This window comes from Polypterus senegalus, chromosome 10, assembly GCF_016835505.1.
Source record: "Polypterus senegalus isolate Bchr_013 chromosome 10, ASM1683550v1, whole genome shotgun sequence".
Lineage (NCBI taxonomy): Eukaryota > Metazoa > Chordata > Cladistia > Polypteriformes > Polypteridae > Polypterus > Polypterus senegalus.
In genome coordinates this window covers 152,845,619-152,866,168 of record NC_053163.1, presented here as the reverse complement: position 1 = coordinate 152,866,168, position 20,550 = coordinate 152,845,619, and the positions used below count along the sequence as shown (strand labels likewise).

At 43.8% G+C, this 20,550-nt stretch overlaps 1 protein-coding gene and 1 long non-coding RNA gene across 2 annotated transcripts in view; one reads left to right on the top strand and one right to left on the bottom strand.

The window, feature by feature from the left end:
- LOC120537853 overlaps positions 1 to 20,550 on the bottom strand; it is a 53,917-nt gene that overhangs the window by 3,123 nt on the left and 30,244 nt on the right. The window contains exon 2 of the long non-coding RNA XR_005635399.1: positions 11,859 to 11,945. This is a non-coding gene — a long non-coding RNA (uncharacterized LOC120537853). The remainder of the gene's footprint in view (positions 1 to 11,858; positions 11,946 to 20,550) is intronic.
- kank3 (KN motif and ankyrin repeat domains 3) overlaps positions 3,839 to 20,550 on the top strand; it is a 126,355-nt gene continuing 109,643 nt past the window's right edge. The window contains exon 1 of the mRNA XM_039767087.1: positions 3,839 to 3,989. The gene's annotated coding sequence lies outside the window, so the exon portion shown is untranslated. The remainder of the gene's footprint in view (positions 3,990 to 20,550) is intronic.

Below are 20,550 nucleotides of genomic sequence, written 5' to 3'. Positions count from 1 at the left end.
CCTGATGGAGGATCACAGGAATCATGGGAAAAAGGGGTCCTTTCATCGGATTGGCTGGCCGAGCAACGTTTCAGCCATGGAATGGCCAAATGGGTAGGCAGCTTGATGGATGAGCTCTCCAGGACTCTAAAAATATCCAAATCTTATTATGTGATATCATCTACTGTTAAATTCTGCTCCGTACTTCTAAAATTTTTATTATTATGCTGTATTAAGGATTTGTTCTGTTCTGTTCTGCGTATTGTATTTTAGTGACCCCCTTCTTTTGACACCCACTGCACGCCCAACCTACCTGGAAAGGGGTCTCTCTTTGAACTGCCTTTCCCAAGGTTTCTTCCATTTTTCCCTACAAGGTTTTTTTTTTTGAAGTTTTTCTTGTCTTCTCAGAGAGTCAAGGCTGGGGGCTGTCAAGAGGCAGGGTCTGTTAAAGCCCATTGTGGCACTTCCTGTGTGATTTTGGGCTATACAAAAATAAACTGTATTGTATTGTATTGTATAGTGTCTTTCATTCTATCTATCTATCTATCTATCTATCTATCTATCTATCTATCTATCTATCTATCTATTATATAGTGCCTTTCATATCTATCTATCTATCTATCTATCTATCTATCTATCTATCTATCTATCTATCTATCTATCTATCTATCTATCTATCTATCTATCTATCTATGTTCTCCAGTTCATCCCGGACTCTGTCATGCTTATATACTGGGCCAGTTAATAATGGCCAGTTAAACTAAGACACAAATATTTGGGATATTAATATTAATATAAAGTTCAAGGTTTCTTAATCTCTTTGTGTCCTGCTAGGTAGCCCATTATACATTAAAGATTTCCGGTTTTTCTACATTAGGACGTTTTTCAAAACACAAATATCCAACTTCATATGTAAAGAACCTTTCCTTTAAATGAAACTATGCTTATTTAGAGGAAATCAGGTGAACACACTGCAAAAGATGCAAAAATACTTTACATTAATCATATTTTTTTTCATAGCAAAAATGTAATGCAATAAATGGTTATAACAATGACTTTAACAGATAAATGCATGGAAATTTTCATTTAATCAGGTTTAAGCCGTCAATATTAATTAATCGTTCAACTGTGCAAGACACAACGGTGCGGAATGAGGTATTTGCATAAAATTAGCATATTTGCATAAGGAACGCCTCCTTCGCAGCCGCCCCGCCGATTGTGCCTGATGAGTTGAATGGTCTTCGCTGATGGCCCTCCAGCACTTGTGTACACTTGGAAGCAAAAACTTTAATATGATTAACAAACTCGTGATTGTGAATCTGCTGAAAGTTTTTTGTGCTTTTGGACGCTGATTTATGGTGGGCTGGTTGTTTCCGATAAACTGACGAAACCGTAGCTCACACTGCACCACGAAAACAATCGTTTCCTCTTCGCCAGAGAACATAGACGTGTTTTACTGAAATCATTTCAAACCATTAACGCGATTGTTTACTAAATCTGCTTACTTCTCTGCTAGCTTCAGTTAGTGATGGTTTAATATTTAACTGTTACATGATGTATCATAGACGAGACTGATGAACCGCTTTCGTGAAGATTGTTTTAATATAACTGGGACTGTGTTCGAATTTAAATTTAAAGTAGATTATCGGCTAAGGAGTTGCACAAACTTGCGTTTTGATTTATTTGGCGATTACCAGTGTGGCCACAGCGATAGTCCAGTCTGTCCAGTGCTGTTTCCTGCCTTTGTGCCCGATGCAGAAGGGGTGTGCTCCGGCCAAGCCCCTAAAGTAACCTCTAGGTCAATACCGCCACAAAACCCATTTGGAGACCCAGGCGTGGGGAGAGGGGTGATGTGTCCATCTCACCAACACAGCGTCCCTGTCCTCAGCAGCGTGTGTAATTCCGGAGCGCGCCCCGCTTGAGTTACATAAACGGCGCCCCTCGGCGTCCAAAGCGCGCGCCCTTTAATTTTCTAAAACTGCGCCCCTCAGTGTCCATAGCGTAGCATAGCAAGCGGTGGGTATTGGGTTTGTTGGCTAATTCTGGACCGGGTCGTCATTGATGTACTAAAATAGCGCCCCTCGGTGTAAATAACGGATTTTGGGTAATTCCAGGGTAAGCCCTGTTTGAGTCGCATAAACGGAGCGCGTGCCCCCTTAATTACCAAAACAGCGGCCCTTGGTGTCCATAGCGCGTTATTTGGGGGTGGAGGTTGAAGATATGGTTTGGGGACAAGGGGGATTAATTCCGCAGCAAGCCCTGCTTGGGTTTCATAAACAGCACCCTTCGGTGTCCATAGCCCGGCTGGAGGAGCTGAGTAATTCCGGAGCGCGCACTCCTTGATCGTTACTGTTATTGTGTCTTAGTAACACCCCTTGTGTTACTAAAACAGCCCCCCTTCGGTGTCCACAGCAAGCGGGGTATAAATCCATCCATTATTCAACCCGCTATATCATAACTACAGTGTCACGGGGGTCTGCTGGAGCCAATCCCAGGGCGCAAGGCAGGAAACAAACCCCGGGCAGGGCGCCAGCCCACACACAATGTTTGCCAATGCGCCTAACCTGCATGTGTCTGGACTGCGGGAGCCGGAGCAGACACGGGGAGAACATGCAAACTCCACGCAGGGAGTTTGTAAATTAAATATGACTGAAATAATTTGAATTTGTTATTCTTCTTACTGCTGCTACAGGTAAAGGGAGAACAAAAAACACTGGGAAGTTTATAAATGCAAAGAATTATTAATTATTACAGCGCGGCAAGTGGTGGGTTTTGGGTTTTGTTGGGTAATTCCGGAACGCGCCGCCCTTGATTTACCCCTCGGTGGGTGAGGTTTGGAGGTGGGGGATAATTGCGGATCGCGTCAGCCTTGAGTTACCACAACAGCGGCCATCGGTGTCCATATGGGGTTGGAGGTGGGAGGTGTGTTTTTGAGGTGTGGGGGGTGCCATTCCGGAGCAGGCCCCAAGTTACATTAACGCAGACCACGGTATCAGGAGTGCGCTCCCCCGTATTATAAAAATTGCGCCCCTTGGCGCCCATAGCGCGGTTCGTGTAATTCTTGAGCGCGAACCGCTTGAGTTACACAATTAACAGCGCCCCCTTTCACTGTCCGGATCGCGCGCCCCTTAACCTTCATAAAGGGGGAGCCCCTCGGGTGACGACGCCTGATGGAGTGAGCGGATCGCGGCGGTCTTGAATTGGATAACGAGAATTTGCGGGTGCTGCTGTCGCTCATTCACATGCACGTTCACACACTCAAGAGTTGTAAATTGTTTTGGAAAAGTGTCAGCTAAACACATTTACAAGGTGATTGAAATCTGAAGTGAAGGGAAGGAACTGTGTGTGTGTGTGTGTGTGTGTAGAAACAACTGGAGGGCATTGTTATCATGAGCGACGGGACGAATTTTATCAAAATGTCTCCAGAAGTGTGGTGACGTCTGCGTCTGCCTGTACAGTGTGCCATGACCGGTATTTACAACACTCAATATACAGTTAACTGATTTAAAGTTGGCCCGACATACATGAGCAGTCAGTCTCGAAGGATCCCCCGGAGTGTCTCTGTCTTTTTTTTTTTTTTCTTGCGAACAAACTGCAGACCACGCAGTCGCCCAGTCTCTCAAATATTTTAAGTACTATCTAACGTTATCGTTTGTCCCGGCGAAAACTGTGTCGCAAAAAAAAAAATGTCGGGAAACTCCCCCCCACGATTGCAGCACCCACTCCTGCGGGGCACAACGTCACCCCGCGGCTTTCTGATCCTGCCGACGGGGACACGCCCTCTTCCACAAACCTCTGCGATTGGCTGAAAATCCATACCTCGCGGTCATCAATTGGCCTGGTCTTCAGTCTGTCAGAAAACCATAAACTATTGTAGTACTTTCCTGCAAAACCTTTGGGTGGGAATATGGTACTTTCTTGTCTTTTCTTAAACACAAATCTCAGAATTTGTAACGCCGTTCATCGGATTTCGGCCAGTGTTCAGCCTCAAGAGAAACGCAGTTTTAAAGGTAAGAGAAGCGGAAGAAATACGTGCGCGGGAAATGAGGTACTGGAATTTGTTAAATCAACCGATCGGCGGAAAGCTTGCACCTCAGCAGGCAGCAAAGTCGGACACCTCCAGTGAGCTTTCGTTAGATGTTAGGACGGACCTTTTCCTTCTGGTTAAAACTTGAAACGGCAAAGCTGGTGGAAAAGGGAAGAAGCGACTCACAAGCTCCGCCAACCGCAACCGCGAACTTTCATTTTACATTCCTAAACAATCATTTGTTAAAGGGAAGAGAATGGAGCGTAATGACAAGCCGAGTGCGCCTTTTATTAAATAATATTCGCCTATGCGTGTCACATCTGTAAAGAGCCTTTCTATCTGTCTTCTTTGTATACCGTCTTTTAGGGCATACTGTCAGTTGGTGGCGCAGCAGCTGGCATCTGCCACCCTTTTTCAGAAGAGTTGAAGCGCAGGGTTCACTTCTTTTTTTTTAGGACATGCCCAAAATGTGTCATTCAAATTACTTGGCGACTTAAAATTACGGGCGATGGTCAGGAGTTTCCTCCAAGAGTTGGGTAACTGGTTCGGATAATGTAAATGCAGTCATATTCATAGCATAAGGAAATAGCAATGGAAACCCACCCTGGACTGGACAATGAGGGACGGGGGAGATCCAAGACTAGAGATACAAGTCCAACCACGACAGCGTATTAGAAGACCTGGAAGAACGCTGATCGCTCCGACCCTCTGAAGCATAAGGGTCGCGTGTTGGGCTGCGCAGGGTCGAGAGGCACCACCATAGTGCTTAAAGTGAAAGGGTCGCGCACGGCTTACGGATTGTCGCGCCGGGGACACTTCAGGCAAACGGCATTACTTCGTTACGACGTGCGTCTGCGGTTCTCAAAAGGTGGACCCTAACGGGATGGCGGTCGGGTGAGGTGCGATTCTGCGTCTGGAAAACACAAATAAGGGAAAACTGGATCACGAGAGACAAAAAAAGGTTTAAGAACCGCTGCACTGAAGCCTCGACTGAAAGCTGGATGATAAATGAGCATTCCATACTCGTAATTGTGCCTTGCAGACATTTTCTAACACCACGTACCATGGTCAGAGGTGAAGGGAGCCAGAGACCTTAGCGAAAAAAGATAAACGGGCGAAGAGATCCGTGTGCTTAAATGCGACGAGCTTAGGGCCACTAAAGGCGCTATATAAATAAACTGTACTGTTATTATTAGTGGTAGCGCTGCTGCTTCGCATTAAGCAGATCATGGGTTCACATCTCTGGTCCTCCCTGCGTGTAGAGCGCTTTGAGTAGTGAGAAAAGCGCAATATAAATGTACATATTATTATTATTATCACCACCCTCCTCTAACATACGCTGGTACGTTCGCCACGGGTCAAGACCTCTCTGCTTGTTGTTCAGCTGAGGACTCCTCTAATAATATGGGCCGATCTTCTGAATCTCTTCTTGTGTTGATTCTACAACAGGTGTTTGTCTTGATGGTTCCCAGTACACCTAGGACTATTGAAGTCCACCCTTGTTCTCATGTTTCACCTGCGTCTGACTTCCATTTCAAGGTCTTTATTACTTGATGATCTTCTCTTCCTCCTTGTTCAGGATGTTGGGATCCTCACATCGATAAAGACCCGCAACTTCTTGTTGTGTAACACGATGTCTGGACGGTTGATGGTACAGTAGGTAGGAATGATCTTGTCCCACATGTTGACGCAGTCTCCAGTGTCAATGACCGTGTCTGGTGTAGGCTCGTTCCATTTGTCCACTGTGGGTACACCCAGCTTAGTGGCCAGTGCAGGTACATACTGACCTTGTTTTGATGTCGAAGATGTTTCTTTGGGACTGCTACATGGCATCCAGACACTATGTGGCTGATGATCTCTTCAGCTTCACCACGCAGGTGGCATTTTCTGTTAACTGGTGTGTCTATGATGTACTTCTGGTGGTGCTGGGTGGACAAGGCCTGATCTTGAGTGGCTATGATGAGGCTTTTGGTGTCCCCCTTGAGACCTGCACTTTGAAGCCATGCTTACCTCAGGTCCTTATCGATGTACGGCCTGTCCAGGTTGTTGAAGAACTGGCCATGTAGTGGCATCTGTTTGTAGCGCTGCATCCTCACCTCCATGATCTTGGACTTGAGTATCTGCTTGGTTTTCTTGCTGTTCGTGCTAGTGGGTTATCCATCCCTTTATTATTATTATTATTATTATTATTGTAGCTTTGGTCCTTTTGACTATTACACAGTCCACACATGCACACATCATTTTCTTTTAAGGTGGTTGTGAATTTTTATACCGGTTCTCACAAAATTTTCTTTTGCTTTGGATGCAAGTGGTTCAATGGATAGCTCTGCACTTCACGCGCCTCTGAGACCTACCTTCAAATCCTGGTCCAGTCACGGTATGGGGTCTCCAAAGTCCTTTCCGGTCATTTTTTTTTTTTTTTAATATATTTTTTCCGCTGACTGTTCCATTTTCCCCTCCCACATCCTAAAGAGCTCCTGATGACCTTAAAGCTGGCCCTGAATGAGTGCGGAAGTGTGAGCCTGCAGTGTAGCTGTGTGCCATCCAGGGTTGGCTTCCATGCCCATTCTACACCTCTTAAAAAATATTTTGTGGTTCTTCAGAGCGATGTCATAAGGGATCCATTTTTGGTTCCCAAAGACCCATCCGTATGAAAGTTCCAGAAAAAAACTTAATTTAGACCCCTAAGCAATGACTAGATGATAACACATTTGGTGAAATACCAGCGGCTCCTGATTTTAAAAGGACTCGCCACCATTCATCCAGTAGCTCAAGCTAAGTTCAGGTTTGCTTCATCTGTTAGTGTTCTGCTAGGTAGCCTTCCATATCTTAAAGATTTCAGTTTTTTCCTACATATTAGAAAGTTCAAAGATCCAAACTCATATGCAAAGAACCCACCCTAGAAAGAAAGGGTGCTCAATCAAGCAATGGCTCTGTGAGGAACCACACAAACCAAGAACCATGAAGGGTCATGAAAGAACAAGCATTTTTAAGAGTGTAGTTGTAATCCTGGGTTTCCCAGACACCTATCCCAGAAACCTCTGGTTCAATGCAGGAACCAGCTCTGGACAGGACACCATCACATTCTGTGGCTGGTTTAATAAAATTCAGGTTCACATGGGACCAGGGCTTACCCCAGAGACATCAGACCAACCGAGGACCCGGTGCCAGTCCATTACAGGACCCACTCTTCCAAACACCTAAGGTCAAAATTTGGAACTGGCAACCAGTACATCTTCAGGATGTGATAAAAACAAAGAGGGCACACCCTCTTAAAAATGACGGATCCTTAATGGCACTTTACTGGGCTTGACTATGAGCCATTTCATTTTAACGGTTCTTTGCATATGACGTTGGTCCTTCGGGTTTTAAAAGGGTCCTGATATGTGGACGAAGCGGACATCCTTAACGTAACGTGGGCTACAGGAGACTAACAGTTTAAGAGAACTGGAACTTAACCTGACTTATTGTATGCAGCAACAGTCCTTGTAAAACCAGGAGCCCACTGGTGTTTCCTAAATCTGTTATCGTCAATTCACGATGTTTGATGGAACCCGTTACAGATCTAAACAAATTAACTCTTTGAGGGCTGAATATTTTTCCAAAAAACTAAGTTTTTTGAAAAGCACACAATGCACCAGTTTCACACATAAATCAACATAAAGAATCTGTTGTTACGTGCTGTGGATGCTGTTGGCGCCTGTTCGGCTTCTCTTGCAGCAGTGGCTGCACAGGGGCGGCTTAATAGCCAGCCAGAATGCATGGCACGCTGCCTACCTCTCTGTCTTCTCACAAAAGGTGGGTGACGGTAGCAGTCAAAGTGAGATGCAATCTGGTTTGTACCTGTCGTCATCACAAGTGGTGGTCCTCCTAGGCGACTGCCGCTGTAAGCATATCACCTATGATCAGCTGGTGACCAATAGGCTGATGCTGGTACCTCACTTTCATTTTCGATATCCATCTCCAGATCACTTGCATCAAACTCAGGTTCCGAAAAAAGTGCGATTCAGCGATAATACGTAAAACTTCCATTGAGTATTTCGCTTTGCACATATGCTTTAGTATCTCCAGATATTTGCTCTTCACTTGTCATGCACACACAGGGAATCAACTCAACAAAGCTACATACAGTTAGGTCCATAAATATTTGGACAGAGACAACTTTGTTCTAATTTTAGTTCTGTACATCACCACAATGAATTTGAAATGAAAAAACTCCAATGCAGTTGAAGTGCAGACTTTCAGCTTTCATTCAGTGGGTTGAACAAAACGATTTCATAAAAATGAGGCAACTAAAGTATTTATTTAACACAATCCCTTCATTTCAGGAGCTCAAAAGTAATTGGACAAATTAAATAACTGGAAATAAAATGTTCATTTCTAATACTTGGTTGAAAACCCTCTGCTGGCAATGCCAGCCTGAAGTCTTGAACTCCTGGACATCACCAGATGTTGGGTTTCCTCCTTTTTAATGCTCTGCCAGGCCTTTACTTTCAGTTGCTGTTTGTTTGTGGGCCTTTCTGTCCAAAGTTTAGTCTTCAACAAGTGAAATGCCTGCTCAGTTGGGTTAAGATCAGGTGACTGACTTGGCCATTCAAGAAGTTTCTACTTCTTTGCTTTAATAAACTCCTGGGTTGCTTTGGCTGTATGTTTTGGGTCATTGTCCATCTGTATCATGAAACGTCCGCCGCCCAATCAATTTGACGTCATTTAGCTGGATTTGAGCAGACAGTATGTCTCTGAACACCTCAGAATTCTGTCCTGTGTCACCTCATCAATAAACACTCGTGTCCCAGTGCCACTGGCAGCCATGCACGCCCAAGCCATCACACTGCCTGCCTCCACCGTGTTTTACAGATGATGTGCTATGCTTTGGATAATGAGCTGTTCCACGCCATCTCCATACTTTTTTCTTGCCATCATTCTGGTAGAGGTTGATCTTGGTATCATCTCTCCAAAGAATGTTTTTCCAGAACTCTGCCGGCTTTTTTAGATGTTCTTTAGCAAAGTCCAATCTAGCCTTTCTATTCTTGAGGCGTATGAGTGGCTTGAACCTTTCAGTGCACCCTCTGGATTTACTGTCATGCAGTCTTCTCTTTATGGTAGACTTGGATATCGATACGCCGACCAAGCCCTGGAGAGTGTTGTTCACTTGGCTGGCTGTTGTGATGGGGTTTCTCTTCACCATGGAAATGATTCTGAGATCATCCACCACTGTTGTCTTCCGTGGACGTCCAGGTCTTTTTGCATTGCTGAGTTCACCAGTGCTTGCTTTCTTTCTCAAACTGGAGATTTTGCCACTCGTAATATTGTAGCAATTTCTCTGATGGGTTTTTTCTAATTTCGCAGCTTAAAGATGGCTTCTTTCACCTGCATGGAGAGCTCCTTTGACCGCATGTTGTCTGTTCACAGCAAAATCTTCCACATGCAAGCACCTCACCTCAGATCAACTGCATGCCTTTTATCTGCTTAATTTAAAATGACATAACGGGTGCAGTTCTTCGAGTATTTGGGTGGAGACCCAGCCGGTTAGTTATCGAACAATTGTACTAATAAACTTGGCCTACGGCACAAAATAACATGGCACCGGCACTGCCCCAGGGAGTGCGACAAAGAGGAACGGTGAGTCACGATTTGGCAAAATTGCGCGAGGTTCGTTGTTGTACGACTTTATCGTGGTGCAGTCTGGGTCTGGCAGGGAGCCGTAACTTGTAGGCAAGTATTATTAGTCAGAGCTCCTGTTCTATGATATGAAAAGAATTGAGCGTCACGCCTCGCAGCTGTCACCTGTGCTGTGAAGGAGCCGCAGAAATGCGCATTCTCGCCGGTTCTCGCTGCTGGTGGAGCTTTTTCTTTCTTTTAAAGAGAATGCAATTTGGAATTTATAATGATTCTCAGTGAAGGTGGAGGTCTGCTACTAACTGCCATGCAAGTCCTGATCGTGACACGTTACTGGTTTCGAGGTCGGAAAAGCATTTTGCCATTTTGACAAGGGTGACTGAACTGGATGTAACACCCGCGGCTTACACTCAGCCCATCTCTCCTGCTGGCGGTCCTGGCAGTGGCACAGCCATTTTAACTGTGCAGCGCATTTGTTTTTAGACTACAGGGCAGGTGTTATCAGGGGGGCAAAGCTCGTCGACGGTGCTTCATTGCCTAGCATCGCACCAGCACCTGGTCTCCAATCCCCCAAACCCCTGGATCATTGATTGTGCGTCATTCCCTCGTGGCACTTGATGCTCTGATGGATACCCCAAACCTCTGAGTCAGCAATCGAGTGTCTAAACTTCATGCAGGGGATCACATTTATGAGATTATTGAAATTTATAAAGGTTAATTACTCAAATTGTATTGATACTAGCCATGTGCGCCCAACTACGTTGCGCGTGTTAAAGTTGTCTGTGAAGGGCTCCCTGTTTAAACATGGCTGCCAGTCATGAACTGGACCCTTCATCGCACAGCATTTTGATTTTTTTATAAGGGAAACAAAATTAAAAAAAAAAACCCTTGGACATTGATTCGATAGCAACGGCCTACTCAGAATCACTGTCCGAATCGTAATTATGTGGTGGTGTAGGAGCATTTCTGCTTCTGTCCGTTCACAGTCCGCCTCGTTTTCATGACGCTGTCGCTTCCTCTCATGATCTCTTCTCAACCTTTCTCAAATCTCGCAGGTTGCTTTGTGGCAATCCAAAGAGTAAGGCAATATACACGGAGCAATGGTTATAAAAAGGGGGACACATACTGTAGGTATCCAGGCTCTTTAAAGCTTAAATAGTCACTTCACTGACATGTGAGCAAGCCACGGTGCAACTGTGAGACGTGCAGCACTCGCCGGCTACAACGTAACAAATAATCATTTCCGGAACGTGCCGTTACGTTGTCATTCATTTTACCCACTGTCTTTCTTTCAGTCATAAGTTATGTAGGCACGTACCTTTTATCTTCGGCAATCTCGTTATCTAACCAGGCCTCAGGAGCTAACCAGCGTAACACTGTCCACCACCCCTTTTGTTATTCAGGCACATTGTTGACATCTGTGAGTAACAACAACGTACTAAACTAGAAGGTGGTCTACGCATGCCTGGAATTCGCAGACAAACAAGGATCAAGATCTAAATGAAGATCTCTTTAGTTAATTTAAAGCACAATAATTTGTTTAGTTTGAATGTCTGTGTTTTGAGGTGTGACTGGCATACTACAGTCTTCAGTAGTATAAGCCTGGAGGAGATTCTTAATGCAATGCCTATGCTTTAGCTGTCTCTCTACTGCCATCTAGTGCTTCTTCTTCTAATTCATTCGCGGACAAACAAAGATCAAGATACATATGAAGATTATATATAGAGATTTTATTGTTAGTTCTGTTTGTTCCCCCACAGTACTGTATGTGCTTCAGAAATTAGAAATTTGACTTCTTCATCTTAAAACGTACAGTATCTATCTATCTATCTATCTATCTATCTATCTATCTATCTATCTATCTATCTATCTATTATATAGTGCCTTTCACATCTATCTATCTATCTATCTATCTATCTATCTATCTATCTATCTATCTATCTATCTATCTATCTATCTATCTATCTATTATATAGTGCCTTTCACGTCTATCTATCTATCTATCTATCTATCTATCTATCTATCTATCTATCTATATCTATCTATCTATCTATTATATAGTGCCTTTCACGTCTATCTATCTATCTATCTATCTATCTATCTATCTATCTATCTATCTATCTATCTATCTATCTATCTATCTGCGTGTGTATATAGATGTATGATACAGATATATATTGTAATAGAAAACATAGGTTGGCTGTCATCCCATCCAGGACTGATGGTTCCTTACCTATCTGGGATTCATTTTTAATAGAATGATGTGGGTGAATGGGCATCCTGATCAGGTCAGTAGATGGTACCTTTCTTGGTCAGGAGGCTGTTAAAATGATATAAAGAGGAGGTGTAAATGTGAGACACACACACTTGGAGGTGTAAAGGCATAGCAGTAGCACAGACTGAGTAGTCCCAGACACACTGAGAGGTGCTTTCAAAAACAGAAAGTATTGGAGGAGAGTAAAGCATCTCGAAAATAATGACAGAGTCTGAGAAGCAGACTTTATGGGAATGCGCTCAAGAAACTTGCCACCAGTCAGGAGAGGTTCAGATACACATAAACACCAAGGAGAGATGCTGAAGATACACATAAGGCAAGAGACATCCAATACTTATAAATTTGTTCTGTTATTTGTCTTCGACAAGAAATGTGGCTAGGCCTTCTCTCTCTCTCTCTCTCTCTTATATATATATATATATATATATATATATACACATACTAGCAAAATACCAAGGCTTCAAGTACTGCCTTAAAATTTTATTAAGAAGAAAATTAAACCTTTTTAAACTGAGGGAAAATATACCAATAATTATTTGTTAAGGATCTCTTTGTATACCACGTTGTCAGTTCGGCCCTCCGGTTGTAATATGACCAACCTGTGCGCTGAGCTTACTCTTGAGCATGTAACGTACAGTCGGCCATGTGAACAGTAATCTTGTCTCAAATCTCACAGCTTGGATTGCTGCTGTCATAATCGGTTTGAGTTTCATGGTTTGTTTCAATTGCGACAGTATTTGTAGGACTTGTGTTGAAGAGACATTCGGCATCTGTCAAGCGTTGTAAGCACACAACCGGTTTCATCGATAACTTCACATCCAGCTTTTGAGAGTTTAAACATTCATAAACATCAAAGTGTCCACTACTCAAATCATCACCTGTGAATCTAAGATGTTTAAGAGACATTGGCGGTTGTCGGAGGTGTAAAATATTTGGCCATTTCGGTACACTTGAAAGCGACAACCGAACAATTCAGCAGCAGCCATCAACTTACATGCAGAACCACAGGTGAAGGGCTTAAGCATTTCACTCTTCTAGTGCTCCTGTGTAGTCTAATTATCTCCTGTACCGTCATCGGTCCACACCTTGAACCTGTCCCAGTCATTCAATACATAAGACACAATGGATATCAAGAGTGAGCCTGAAATGGCCGTGCAATATGTAACACAGAGAATGGAAAAGGCAGGTGCCATCTTCGGGCGTGGAAACCACTCAGTAAGTGACAGTTCTTTGATCGATGGTGATCACCTTGATAGACATGTTAATGGGGGTATGGTTGGAATGATAAAGGAAATGGGCAACTGAACAATGTAAAGTAAGTCTAAAATACATACACAATAACTATAATTGTAATAAACGAACAATAAAACAGCAGAGAAGCTGTGGATTAAATAAAAAGGCTGCAGTTATCAGCAGGGAGACGTGAATCCCGTGGCCAAGCAAGGAAGGGAATGTAGAGACCGGAGCGACGGACGGCCTTATATAGGCAGGCAGCCAACAACATGGGAGGCATTGGGATGGGGGACCCAACGCCACCTCACACGGTGACCGAGCTGCAGGCTGTGGACGTATATATGTACGTAAGTAGGATTAAGTTAGCGTTGGGAACCCGCATACCAAATTTCTTGAAGATGGGCCCATAAGTAACAAAGACCGTTGGAAAGTTCAATATGGCGGCCGACAGTGGCATCATACCACCAAAATAAGTACGTGCATCGGTTTTGGTTAGTGCAGGGAAGCCGCCTACCAAATTTCGTGACGATGGGGCCATAAATAAAAAAGTTCAACATGGCAGATGTTGTCGACCGTTATGACCGCTACGCGTAGAATTTCTTTCTTTTGTAAGTAAGCTGTAAGGAATGAGTCTGCCAAATTTCAGCCTTCTACCTACACGTGAAGTTGGAGAATTAGTGACGTTGGAAAGTTCAATATGGCGGCGACAGTGGCGTCATACCACTGAAATAAGTACGTACATTGGTTTCAGTTAGCACAGGGAAGCCGCCTACCAAATTTCGTGAAGATGGGGGTTGACGACCGTTATGACCGTTATGTGTAGAATTTCGAAATGAAACCTGCCTAACTGTTGTAAGTAAGCTGTAAGGAATGAGCCTGCGAAATTTCAGCCTTTTACCTACACGGGAAGTTGGAGAATTAGTGATGAGTGAGTCAGTCAGTCAGTCAGTGAGGGCTTTGCCTTTTATTAGTATAGATATATATATATATATATATATATATATACAGTATATATTGTAACCAGTAGGGGGTGCAACAGAGCCCCAAACCCAGCAGACACACTTACACCCAGCACAGTCACAGGGTCAAATATAGTCCCTTTTATTACACACAGCACCACAAGCACACAAGTTCAGTTCCTCCTCTCTCCTTCCGCTCCTGATGCTGAGTCAGTGGCTATGGCACTGTGGCTTTTTTAAAATCAGATCTGGGAGTTCTTCTGGTAGCAGGGTGTAGCACTTTGGAAGCACTTTCAGATCGAGTGAAAATCTACAAGAGTGGCGACCTCAAATCCCCATAGCACGCCCTGGCAGCACCTATGGAATCCAACAGGGCTGCTCCATGAAACTACAATTCCCAGAATACCCTGTGGTTATCTGTTTGGTTGCTGAAACCCAGGGTGGCTGCCATCTAATGTACTGCCAGTACAGATAGTCCAAACTAACTGCCTTCACCTGTCTTTTCATTGTATTGCCCCCAAAGGCCAGGTATTGGTCTTTGTTCCATCTCACCCAAGCCACCAGCGAACCCAATTCTGCAAGGGCATCTCTTGTTTGCCTCCTGGCTGAGGTAGGACATTCATTGCTTTTCTTCTTGTGTCTCTGATGGGTTGGTGTCTCATCCAGGTAAAGAGCCTTACCCCCTGACAGGCCCATGCGCCATCCTTCACTCTAATATATAGTATTATATAATAATAATAATAAAAAATCTGGTGGCACGGTGGCGCAGTGGTAGCGCTGCTGCCTCGCAGTTAGGACTTCCCGGGTCCTCCCTGCGTGGAGTTTGCATGTTCTCCCCGTGTCTGTGTGGGTTATATTCCTATCTAAATCATTTATATATATTAAAAATAGCAGCACTTCCAGCACTGCCCCCTGCTGGTCACCACTCTTAACTTCACCCAATTCTAATGTGGTTCCTCACACCACCACCCTCTGCTTCCTGAGCCGATTCTGCACCCATCTACACACCAAACTCCGAACTTCCACTTCTTTTAGTTTGATGCCCACCCTCTCATGTGGCACCTAATCAAATGCGTGTTGTAGGGTTTAATGTCTGTTCTGAAATTCGGTGTTATATAAAAAACATTATTATTATTATCAATGCTAATAAGCTGGAAAAGTGCCATATACATGTAGTTGTGCTCATAAGAACGCCATGATATCATTTCAGTTTTTTTTTTTTTCCGGTGCCTTCTGACTCACCAGTACAAGAAAACTCCAGCATATGATAAACCATTCAACTTGTCTTGACGTCCAGTTATAGAAGATGTTGAGTTTCCTGGAGTTCCCCCCAAATTTGGTCATCCACAAAACCCTCTAATGTTTAGGCCAATTTAGGATGATATTTTGAGCAGCAATTTCTCCACCTCATGACAAAGACCGATAGGAAGTGATTCTCTAAGGGTGAGCCCCCCTACTGTCTTCTTGCCTGTGATGATCCTATAAGGGCGAGCCCCCCTACTCTCTTCTTGTCTGTGTCCATTCTCTAAGGGTGAGCCCCCCTATTGTCTTCTTGCCTGTGATGATCCTATAAGGGCGAGCCCCCCTACTCTCTTCTTGTCTGTGTCCATTCTCTAAGGGTGAGCCCCCCTATTGTCTTCTTGCCTGTGATGATCCTATAAGGGCGAGCCCCCCTACTCTCTTCTTGTCTGTGTCCATTCTCTAAGGGTGAGCCCCCCTACTCTCTTCTTGTCTGTGATGATCCTCTAAGGGTGAGCCCCCCTACTCTCTTCTTGTCTGTGTCCATTCTCTAAGGGTGAGCCCCCCTACTATCTTCTTGTCTGTGTCCATTCTCTAAGGGCGAGCCCCCCTACTGTCTTCTTGTCTGTGTCCATTCTCTAAGGGTGAGCCCCCCTACTCTCTTCTTGCCTGTGATGATCCAATAAGGGTGAGCCCCCCTACTCTCTTCTTGTCTGTGTCCATTCTCTAAGGGTGAGCCCCCCTACTGTCTTCTTGTCTGTGTCCATTCTCTAAGGGTGAGCCCCCCTACTCTCTTCTTGCCTGTGTCCATTCTCTAAGGATGATCCCCCCTACTCTTTTCTTGCCTGTGATGATCCTCTAAGGGTGAGCCCCCCTACTGTCTTCTTGCCTGTGATGATCCTCTAAGGGTGAGCCCCCCTACTGTCTTCTTGCCTGTGATGATCCTCTAAGGGTGAGCCCCCCATGCAGTGATTCTGTATTTTTGGATATTTCAAATTGTTTATTAAGCACTTCCACCTCATGTGAATCAACTGCGTGTCTTATGAACACCGCGAATCAGGAGGGCTACCACTCATTCTGACATTTTCTTATTACGTTTGCTCCATTCCCTCTGCCTTAGTGACAAACGCCATATTAATATAGAATTGTGCAGCTACAATTTAGGACCCAAACGTTTTTACACAACTGTTCTAAAACACGGCTATCTTCTTATATGGACATCATTAATATTTATTTCTTTTTTTCAAAATGCACTCTTCCTTAATCAATACGCTTGTCTGCAGGTTCCTTCAACGTCTCCATGCCCTCCCAGGAGAGCCGATTTTAAACTCTCGTTAAGCTTCCTCGTCCCTGTACGCTGAATTTCTTCCACTGTTTGAAAATGCCGCCCTTTTAACGGAAGAGGGAAGAGACAGCAGTCGGCAGTTAAGGTGGGTGCTGAAGAACAGCAGCGGTCCCGTTCGCCAGAAATTTCTTTACAATGGTAGCGTTCTGAGATGGGGCGTTCTGGTGCTGGACTGGAATACGGCCGTTCTAACTCGTCGCATGCTCTTCAATTGCCGGCCAATCCAAAACACCCATGAAGAATTCGGCCTTTCATTTCTTCCCCTCGGGTCAAACTCGATGAATTACGTGTTACACGAATCGCAGTACTACGTATAGCTACGGTGTCGGGCGTTCGATGTAACGCACGGCACTCTTTTAAAACAACTCGTCTAAAAACGTTTGGGTCGAACCTTTTCTTGGCACACCTGTTGCAGTTGGCTTCATGAAGATGATGTCACATCTGAATGGACGTGCCCGACACACTTGCTGAGGTACGTAGATGAGATCAAACTTTTGGGTTTGGGGGGCTTGATGTCACAGAAAGCAGTCAGTAGCCACTGGTGCCCACATGCCTTATGGGGGCATTGTCTATGCCAATGTGGCCGATATTACACTCGTTTTAAAAACCGCCCGGTGTGGTTATGGACCCCCAGCTAGGTGCCCCTCTGTGGAATGGATGAAGTAAATCAACTGCAGGAGATGGAAGGGTTCTGACTGTTCTCGATTGAACCTCATTGTTCTGAAAGTCTGCTTCCCTAGTCCGCCATGTCCTGTGTGTGCTCAAATCTCCGAATGTGTGCGCCCCTTCGCCTCTCCTGCAGTTGAACATGTCCGCCCCGGTCCCTTATGTTTCCCGTGAACTTCTCTGGCATGTGCCAGTTGCGAGCGCATTTGCTGAAGAGCGAGCCTCGGCACGCACACCTTTTTATGGACAATGCACGTATAACGCACCGGCATTGCTGGAGTTTGCACTTTGAGCTTCCTGATTTTTTTATGACGCGCCCCTCACAAGCCACTCGCTAACATGTCAGGACAGAGAAGCCCCCTCGTTTTCTTTAGCGCGGTGTTATTAACATTGTGGAAGTCTTTCAAGGACTGGATAGCAGCGGCAGCATCTGAGGCCCATAGCGGAGCTTTCATGAGGTCCTGCCTTTGTGGACGTCGCTGCTCAGTTAAACACGCGGCTCCTGACCCTTCATCCCTAGGGCTGGGGGGCATCTTTCCGTTCGGAAACGTTCATTTTAAACGTGTGATTCTGAACCCAAATTTCAGGCTTTTTTATCTTCAGCAGGAGTTAAAATTAGTGACGCACCGATCGATTGGCTGCTAATTGAGATCAGCCGGTTTATACCCCCAGATGACTAAATCAGCGATCGGTAAATTAGCCGATCAAAGAAAAAAAAAAAACGATTTTTTTTCAGAATGTGCGCGCTTTTCTAGGCCCTGGTCTTTCAGCCAGTGGGCAGCAACTCAGTTTTGGGTCATGAGGGTCGACAGTTGATATTCTTTTAAATGCAAAGTGGGTTGTGGTATGTGGTCAGTGCGTTGTGGCGAGTCGCCGCTCCAACGGTCGCTTTCGAATCGTCAAGGGAATCGCCCCTCATACTTTGATGATCGACCCCATGATGATCAGAATTTGAATCAACAAGGGGGACCCCCTCCATGCTCTGATGATAGATAGATGAAAGGCACTATATAATAGCGATAGAGAGGTAGATATGAAAGGGACTATATAATAGATAGATAGACAGACATGAAAGGTACTATGTAATAGATAGATAGGTATGAAAGGCATTATATAATATAGATAGATAGGTAGATATGAAAGGCACTATATAATAGATAGATAGATAGATATGAAAGCCACTATATAATAAAGATAGATAGATATGAAAGCCACTATATAATAAAGATAGATAGGTATGAAAGGCACTATATAATATAGATAGATAGATATGAAAGGCATTATATAATATAGATAGATAGGTAGATATGAAAGGCACTATATAATAGATAGATAGGTAGATATGAAAGGCACTATATAATAGATAGATAGATAGATAGATAGATGTGAAAGGCACTATATAATAGATAGATAGCTAGATGTAAAAGGCACTATATAATATAGATAGATAGGTAGATATGAAAGGCACTATATAATATAGCTAGATAGGTATGAAAGGCACTATATAATATAGATAGATAGAACTTTATTTGTCCCCAGGAGGACATTTGGCATTGTGTTTGAATCAACTAGGGGACCCGCCTCGCCACTCTGATGATTGGCATCACCAAAGGGTATCCTGGTGGGTCGAAGAAAAAAACTACTTCCGTGGCAAAACAAGGGTCAGAGCTCCAAAAAGGCTGAGAAGTGCTGTTCTAAGCGTTATGGTTATTTAGTTGTGGTGCTCCTTTATGCAAAGTATACTGGCAGTTAATGAAACTCGTGTGTCTTTTTGTGGCTGACCTTCCTGTAACTTGGATGTGTTAGCTAAAGGGTCAAATGTGTCTGTTTTATTTGTACACTTGTTAAACATGTTTGCTTGTTGTGTTCTTGATAAACATGAACATGTCATGCCATTTCCTGACTGGCTTCATCTAGACTGGTGTTCCTGGGAGCTGGAGCCTATCCAGCTGACATAAGGCACAGGGCAGGAACAAACTGTGGAGAGGGCGCTAGGCCATAGCAGGGTGAACACACACAAAAACACACACAGGGTACAATTTAGTGTCACCGATCCACCTTCACATCTTTGGACTGTTAGAGGAAGTTCATGCTGACACGGGCAGAACATGCAATCACGAGTCAACATCGATCTTGTCTCAAGGCTTAGGAAGCATCCATTAGAATGATGAATTCAGATTTGTGACACCACATTCAATTACAAATGAATATATATTTTTAAAATATTAATCATTAATTGCATTTTAAAAAAATCACTAATGGAGATTGTTAGCCATGAACACAACGTAGATCAATGGTTTCTGTTCATTGACTCCTTCAAACTCAGCCTGGAAACTATCCTTGTCCATAAGGGAAATAAATTCTCCTCTGCAACAGTAACACGTGCAACTAAAATGAAAGAGTCGTATGAAAACATGAAATTACTTTTAGAAAGCATTTATTGTCAATGATATCAGTGGAACTGGCTGTGCTACCCGTCTATGATGGGTTGAAATCTAACTAATCAACGTAATGTTTGCACTCCACCGTCTGTTGCAATGTGTTTTGTAATGCATGTAGTAATAGAATTCATAGGATTAGTCATTCCAACAAACGGTTCATCACATACATTTGCAGTACGGTAATGAAATGTATTACCACAAAGGCTTGCGATGCGTCTTCTGTTGGAATGAAAATGCTTTGTGTATGTCTCCATCATGTGCATTTGGTATGGGGTTCATAAAACCTGTGTTAATGCTTGTGATGTGCCATCTGTTGGAAGGAAAAATGTAATGCATTTTGTTACTACAAATGTTTGTGATGTGCCATCTGTTGGAATGACAGAGACCATAGCAAGTGGACAGACACACCAATACACGGACGCTGAGACTCGTGTCCTTTTATTAAGGTGGATAATGAATCTTATTAAGGTACATTAAGTACTAATGCACATGTAGCAGCACTTAACCTCCATTTGATTATACAGACATATTTTCTTATGTTTAACATTTATATTTAAACCCTCATTTTTGCATAATTTAACAACTCCAACTGACACCCACTTATATTGGTCTAGTTTAGGTAGCAAATAAACGAACATGTACATCTTTACTGCACATGTTTGTGCTGCGCCATCTGTTGGAATGCCAAGTGAAATACATTTTATTACTAAAAATGTTTGTGCTGCGCCATCTGTTGAAATGACAGAGCCATAGCAACTGGGCAGACC